This window comes from Hordeum vulgare, chromosome 6H, assembly GCF_904849725.1.
Source record: "Hordeum vulgare subsp. vulgare chromosome 6H, MorexV3_pseudomolecules_assembly, whole genome shotgun sequence".
Classification (NCBI taxonomy): domain Eukaryota; kingdom Viridiplantae; phylum Streptophyta; class Magnoliopsida; order Poales; family Poaceae; genus Hordeum; species Hordeum vulgare.
Genome location: NC_058523.1, coordinates 316560852 through 316569351, shown reverse-complemented (window position 1 = coordinate 316569351; position 8500 = coordinate 316560852).

The window sequence follows — 8500 nt, the reverse complement described above, 5'->3', positions numbered from 1 at the left end:
TTCCCAAGTTTCCTTCTGGTCCGGAAAAAATCTCTGTAAAGTTTCGTGGCATTTGGACCATAACTGATATTGATTTTCTTTGAAGGAAAAAACAGCAAAAAACAGCAACTAGCACAAGGCACTATGTCAATACGTTAGTCCCAAAAAATTCTATAAAGTTTTAAAATGATCTAAAGCATCCAAGAATAATAATATAACAACATGGAACGATTAAAAATTATAGATAAGTTGGAGACGTATCAAATAATCAGCCCCGACCTCGGGCGGGTAGCCGGAGTGACGCCACGCGTCGTTCACACCGCGCTCACGGTTGAGGCGCCCGTGGACAATTGGGTTTCCCGGCGAGTCCGCATGGGGCCAAGCCGTCAGGCCGATGTGGCACGCGTGCCCGCGCACGCTCGGTCTCCCCCATATGTGCCGCATTTTTGGGCTGAAAATGGGGGGTGCTGGTCAGCCCGGGCGTTTGAGGCTGGTTTGATAGGCCCGCTTGGGTTGCAATTTTGTGAGCGGGCGGTGACCGGGCGGCCTGTCCGGGCATTTGAGGAGGACTTGAGGGGTCCGATTGTAGATGCTCTTAACGAACCTCGAGTGGCCTGATCTGCTCCAGCTCCAACTATATACATGGACAGACTCATCCTTCCTTGTCTACGTGGTTGTACTTGATCTTTGCGACAATGGGGCAACGAGTCATGTAGTATAAACATACGAAGGACTAGAAGCACGAGCTTTTGACCGGTTCGCTCGCTCCCCCCAGGCGACGAGCAAACCCTAGATCCTCCCTCTCGTCTAGCCCCTCCCTACCATTCTCCCCTTACACCGCCAGCATGGTATGTCGGCCCCTGCCAATGCGACATTGGCGGCAGCGGGCAGATCTTTCCCCGCACGCGTCGGGGGGCACGGGGGCCTAATGGCCGCGGTGCTACTCGGCTAGCGACAGTGTGGCTCGACTACAGGGATCACGTGGGCATCCGGTGCCCTTGATGCGGCGGCGCATCCCTTGGCCGCGGGTCGGCGTGATGGTGTGTTGGCTGGTGGTGCCTTCTTGACCCAAATCTAGGCCCTTTTGGGCCCCATCTGGGTTGGGGCGGGCCGACTGTTCAGATTGTGGTTGCGTGACACGCTAGTGGTGGTAGCAAGGCGACACTGGTGTGTGGGTGGTGGTGGCTTTGTCGATCGGCGTGTTGCAGCGGGCTGGCAGTGGGCTTTTAGACCCATTTGGGCCCGGTTGGGCAAGCGGGGGGCTAGTAGGTCCTCATGGTCGCGTTTGGTCGGCTCTGTGATGGCGGTGCGGGCCGTTACCCCCCATCGCCTAAGTTGCAGATGCCCATGAGCCTAGTGTATCCTCTCCCTCCCTCCAGGCCTCGTCTCAGTGACCTTAGTGAGATGGTGAAGTTTGTTCGTGATCGTGGTGGCATATGCTCGTGGGAGGCTGGTTGGGTGGTGCACTACGGATAATTCGGGGTGGTGATGGTGGTTGTTTTGGGCTAGGAGAATTCCCTGCTGGCTCGTCCAGCATCAACACGGTGATGCCTATGGGTGACGTCAGACCTTCATGAAGGGCGTTGGGTATACCCCTTCCCCCACTGCCTTACATGTATTAAGGGAAACCCTAGGACTTGTCCAGGTAGCAGCGGTGTCGTCGTCGTCGTCTTCGCTGCATTCTTTCTTGAAGGTGTTGCTTGGTACGCGATGCTTCGGGGCGCTAGGAGCACGATGGAATTTCTGTTTTAAGGGTGCAACGGTTGCCGATTATCTTCGCTTCATTGATCTGTCGGTGTCGGCATTTTTTTCTCTTTATTTCTCTCATTTTTTTCTTTTGGGCTTGATTATCCTGCAATCCTAGCGAGTTGGATGTATCGGATGGTTACTTTATTCCATAAAGCGGGGGGGGGGGGGCTTTATCGTAGGAAGTAGGACGTAGGGTGTTACACCTTTTGGGTGACCTGATCTTGGGAAAAAATCTTGTGTGTGTGTGTACAAATTTCTTGAGTGTATTAGCCCCTGGCCGGACAAATAAACAGGGACGACCCTCATGCCTGATAATGGCGAACCCATCATCAACATCATCCATCCCTTTTAAATTATAGACCATGGTGAATTCCTACAACCTCATCCTTCACAATCATGTTAAGCATGAACACCCAACAACCTCCCATAATGTCTTTAAATCTCAATGCTTAATAGAACTACGAACAACAAAAGATGCTTGAAGCACTTGAAATACCTCTCCACATGCTTTCTAGCACCTTGCTATCGTGCAATAAAGCAATTTTTTAAACTAGAGAACCCAACATGGACAAGGATATCCTTATTCGGCTTGAAGCAATCATCATAGGGCATGCCATCATGGTATGTGTGTTAAAATGTTGATGCATCCGAAATTGGCGTCGGAATAGGGCTCAAGTAGCGCATCGGAGGTAAGGTAGTAGTCATATAACATCTTATGCCCATGTGTCCTATTCCCATTCAACACTCATTGTTTCTTTGTTAAAACCTGGTAGTTGAGAACATACTCCTCCATATTTTTTTCCATGAATTACCCTTGTCATCGTTGCTTCATTCTCATCTTTGTCATCTTGACAAAGATGAATCCATTAACTTGGCGTAGAAGTACTCCTCGTTCGAATCCATCATTTTTGCTTCAAAGTAAAGAAACTGTTGGAAATATGAGCAATTTACCAAAGGATTTTATTAAAAGAAAAGCTAGGATAAACCTAACCACCATAACTAAGACGGAAAAAGACATGCAATATAGAGATGAAATGACAGAAGAGAGGTGCACATATGATCTAGAAAAGAACATATACATAACCGTTCTATATAGACAAGGTACCATAGGAAGTGATGAGAAGACACGGTACATATCTAGAAGAGATGCTATAGCAAAAAGTAGAACAACATGAGTACGTACTGTGTTGGAGCAGCAGAATTGGTGTTGGCGTTGTCGTTGGCCATGTTACCAGAGAGGTGGTCGACGTCAGGGAAGTAGTCGTCGTCCGGGAAGAAATCGTCGGTGTCCGTGATGGAAGCCAGCAGTCGCGCTGAGCGCTCCCCAAAAACCTTATCGCCCTTCTCCCGTACAGGACTCGAACAGACGGAGTTTCGGAGGCTTACTGTCCCGACGAACGGTGCACGCTGCAAGACAGGATGAGGAAGAACGTAGCAGCAGCACAGAGAAAGGAACCAGTGGCGATAGGAACTTCTGATGCGTTCTTCTGGAGAGGAGCGACCTCTCTTTTATAGGAGCAGGAGAAGAAGGCGAGAGACCAGCGAGGGATACAAAACGAACAAACAGCAGCGAAACTGCAGCGTTCAGTTTCAATATCCACTAGCAAAACGTTCAGCTTCTCCGAGTGGACTTTTAAATACCAGTCGTGCGTGGAAAAAAATTAGTTTGGCTCGGCTCATTCCCGCAACCCGCGGCGTGTCGTGACGAGGCGGGCGGCGGAGGAGGAGGAGCGCACGTGTATGTCTCTATTGTTCTCAAGCTCATACATGTGTGGAAACGTCCTCCCTTATAAGGAGGTCCAACTCCCACTAAACTAGCAATGTGGGACTAAACATTTCCACCTCTTGCCTTGCACAAATGGGCTGCGTGGGCCTCTAGGATTTATTAGGAATTATATATTGGGCTGACCCAAATAATTGAACAAAATTCCAGCAATCCCCCACCAGATCCCGGAGGCACACAAATTTTGCCTTTCGTTCCAAAACACTGTTTTATATACCGATACTGCAGTGGAGACTGTTAACTTGAACTTCCACATAGAACTCTATGTTACACTAGTGAGCAACTTGAACAGTGTACTAGGCCTTGAACTGCAAGTTTTCTGCGAAACTAGATTCACACAGAGGTTTGATCGATACTAGGCTACCGTAGGACTTCCCCGCGGGTCGAGCTTATGCGTCATACTCCGAGACCTTTCATGAGTTTACTAGAGAGCACCCTACTCTCATAGATTGCGTCGTTAACAATCACACTCATATAGGTATGTTCTTCAAAAGATGTTCTGCAGGATAACATCTCTGCTTCAATAAGCCACTTAGAACATATTAAGATGTACATCAACCTGCCATGCAGTTTTAGGAAAGTATTGCATCTTCATGGAGTGGTATTATTAATGATAAGGATACTTTCCTCTCAGTTGACCAACAACTTGTCTTCCACATCTAATTCACGGGATCTCCGATCACAAAGAATAGGTTACCACTGTGAACAACTCAAATTGTGGGTCTCATACCCATCTCCCTCGATGCATTTTCTATCACATTACGTGATAGACCCTTAGTAAAAGGATCTGCCAGATTTTTAGATGTTTGGATATAATCCAATGCAATAACTCCGGAGTTTCTCATTTTCCTGACAGATTTTAACCTTCTCTGAATGTGTCTTGATGACTTCATGTTATCCTTTGAGCTGCTCACTTTCGTGATCACAGTTTGATTGTCGCAGTTCATAAGGATACCCGGTACAGGTTTCTCGACAACCGCAAGCCACTCAAGAGCCAGCGAAGCCAATCTGCTTCGACCGTAGCTGTATCTAGTGATGTGACTTCTGCTTCCATTGTTGACCTTGATAAGATCGTTTGCTTGCAAGACTTCCAAGAAACAGCGCCACCTTCATGAGTGAATACATATCCGCTTGTCGCTTTTATCTCATCAGCATCAGAGATCCAGTTTGGATCACTATACCCTTCAAGCACCTTTGGATGTCCAGTATACTGAATTCCATAATTTACAGTGCCTTTCAAATAACACAAAACTCTCTCCAGAGCTTTCCAATGCACATCTCCTGGTTTTGAGACAAACCGACTCAATTTGCTAACAGCAAAAGAGATGTCAGGTCTTGTAGCACTGGCTAAGTACATAAGCGAGCCAATAATTTGAGAGTATTTCAATTGGTCTCTAGCAATTCTTCGATTCTTTTGAAGTAGCACGCTCACATCATATGGTGTGGGAGAGGATTTGCAGTCACTATACCCAAAGCGACTCAAGATCTTTTCCACATAGTGAGATTGAAGCAACGTAATCCCACCATCTTCGTCTCTTAACAACTTGATGTCCAGAATGACATCAGCCACTCCTAAATCCTTCATCTCAAAATAGTGAGATAGGAAATCCTTGACCTCTTTAATAACGTTCAGATTTGTTCCGAAAATCAGTATGTCATCAACATACAAACAAAGGATAACTCCCTCGCCCCCACCATGGCGATAGTACACACATTTATCAGCTTCGTTTACAACAAAGCCTGCAGTTGTGAGAGTCCTTTCAGACTTCTCATGCCACTGCTTGGGTGTTTTCTTAAGTCCATATAAAGACTTCAGCAACTTGCATACTTTCCCTTCCTGACCATCTACTACAAACCCATCTGGTTGTTCCATGTAAGTTTCCTCATCCAACTCTCCATTTAGGAGAGAAGTCTTAACATCCATTTGATGAACGAGAAGACCATGTGAGGCGGCTAGTGAAAGTAGTATTCGAATAGTGGTCAGTCGAGCCACGAGTGAGTAAGTATCAAAGAAGTCTTCACCTTCCTTTTGGGTATAACCCTTAGCCACTAGTCGTGCCTTGTACTTTTCTATAGTACCATCAGGCCTAAGCTTCTTCTTGAATACGCATTTGCATCCTATAGGTTTGCACCCATAAGGACGATCAGTGATCTCCCAAGTTTCATTTGCCAAGATGGAATCCATCTCACTACGGACTTCTTCCTTCCAGTAGTCAGCATCTTCAGACGCATAGGCCTCTGAAATAGAACTGGGAGTATCGTCGATGAGATACACAAGAAAATCATCACCAAAGGACTTTGCAGTCCTCTGTCTCTTGCTCCTGGTCGAAACTTCATTGTTCTCCTCCACAATATTTTCAAAGTGTTCCATCAAAATGATAGGTTCACTAAGTGTAACTAATTCATGATTTGATGAATTAGGCATCTCCTGATTAGATGAGGTAGCCATATCCTTCATGGGAAAGATATCTTCAAAGAAAGTCGCATCATTCGACTCCATGATTGTACCGACATGCATGTCAGATACCTCAAATTTTACAACCAAGAATCTATATCCAATGCTATGAAAAGCATATCCCAGAAAAACACAATCCACGGTTTTTGGTCCTAGCTTGCGCTTCTTTGGGATTGGCACATTAACTTTCGCCAAACAACCCTAGGTTCGTAGATAAGAAAGTCTTAACCTTTTCTTTTCCCATTCCTCGAATGGTGTTATATCTTTGTTCTTTGTGGGAACTCGATTCAGGACATGACATGCAGTCAATATCGCCTCCCCCCACCATGCCTTGGAGAGACCCGATGTATCTAACATGGCGTTCACCAAATCAGTTAGAGTACGGTTCTTTCTTTCGGCTATTCCATTTGATTGAGGTGAATAGGGAGGCGTCCTCTCATGAATTATACCATGTTCCGCACAAAAAGAATCAAATTCATTTGAGAAATACTGTCCACCACGATCGGACCTAAGCCTCTTGATCTTTCGATCAAGTTGGTTTTCTGCTTCAGCTTTATAGATCTTGAAAAAGTTCAAAGCCTCATCCTTAGAGTTTAGAAGATACACTCGGCAGTATCTAGTGGAGTCATCAATTAGTGTCATAAAATATTTCTTTCCACCTTTTGTCAAAATGCCATTCATTTCACATAGATTGGAATGTATGAGCTCTAGTGGTGCAAGATTTCTCGTTTCGGCAGTCGTATGAGATTTACGAGGTTGTTTGGCTTGCACACAAACTTGACACTTAGATCCCTTGACCGTGTTAAAGCTAGGGATTAAATTCAATTTGACTAGTCGCGACATGCAACCAAAATTAACATGACAAAGACGTGAATGCCACACATTTGATTCACTATTGTTGTAAACATGCTTAAGAACTTTATTGCAAACGCCTGCCAAGGATAAACGGAACAGGCCTCCTGACTCGTAGCCTTTACCAACAAAAGTTCCATACTTGGATATTACAAATTTATTAGACTCAAAGACAACCTTGTAGCCATCTCTACACAAAAGAGATCTGCTAACAAGATTTTTATTCACGGAGGGGACATAATGCACGTTCTTCCGCCACACGACCTTTCCCGAAGTAAACTTCAGATCGACCATGCCAAGACCACGAACAGAAGCAGGTGAACCGTTGCCCATTAGGACGGTGGAAGTCCCTGCGGACTAATAGGATGAAAATATGGAAATATCACCGCATATATGCACATTAGCACCCGTGTCAATTAACCAATCGGGAAAATGACATGCCGAAAGAATAGTGGGTAATATACCATACCCAACATCTTCCACGTTAGTGTTAGCAATGACAACATTAGCAGACTTGCCACCTTTCCCATGTTGACGCTTGTCATAACGATTAGGGCAGTTAGGTGCCCAATGATCAGGATCTCCGCACACATGACAAATACCTTTCTTCTTGTCATTCTTCTTCTTGAAGTTGGTGTGCTGTACAACCTTGTTCTTCCCATCGAACTTTGCTTTACCATCAAACTTGCTGTTGTTCTTGAAATTGTGGGCCTGGAAGTTTTTCTTCTGTACCAGATAGGCACTAGAACCTCCCTCAATAGCTCGAGCACGTGTGTCTTTTGCTCTCGCCTTTTCTTCCACATTAAGAGTACCAATGAGATCCGGAACGGAAAACTCCTGTCTCTTGTGCTTCAGTAAGGTAGCAAAGTTCCTCCACGAAGGAGGAAGTTTAGTGATGATGCCTCCGGCAACAAACTTTTCCGGTAGCAAGAAATTGAAGTGCTCAAGTTCTCTTGCAAATGACTGTATTTCATGAGCTTGCTCAACGATGGAGCGCTCTTCAGTCATCATGTAGTCATAGAATTGTTCCATGATGTACAGCTCAGTGCCAGCATCTGAGACCCAAACTTGGTCTCAAGTGCATTCCACATATCTTTTCCATTATCAATTGACGCATAAGCATCAACTATGTTGTCACCAAGAACGCTCAAAAGAGCAGCCTTAAACAAGGTATCCATTTTCTGAAAGGCTAGCTCCTGTTGAGCATCATGATCTTCTTCAGGTTTGCCAAGAGTGGCGTCACAGCAGCTCATGGTTTGAAACCAAAAAACAGCTCTCACGCGCCATCTCTTGTAGTGAACACCCTCAAACATAGGAGGTCTCATGGAGGCAGATAAACCACTTGGTGTAAATTGCCTATAATAAGGTTTTTTGGATTGTTGGAAATATGAGCAATTTACCAAAGGATTTTATTAAAAGAAAAGCTAGGATAAACCTAACCACCATAACTAAGACAGAAGAAGACATGCAATATAGAGATGAAATGACAGAAGACAGGTGCACATATGATCTAGAAAAGAACATATGCATAACCGTTCTATGTAGACAAGGTACCATAGGAAGTGATGAGCAGACACGGTACATATCTAGAAGAGATACTGTAGCAAAAAGTTGCGAAAGAAACTGAAAGAAGAAGAACATGAGTACGTACTGAGTTGCAGCAGCAGGATTGGTGTTGGCGT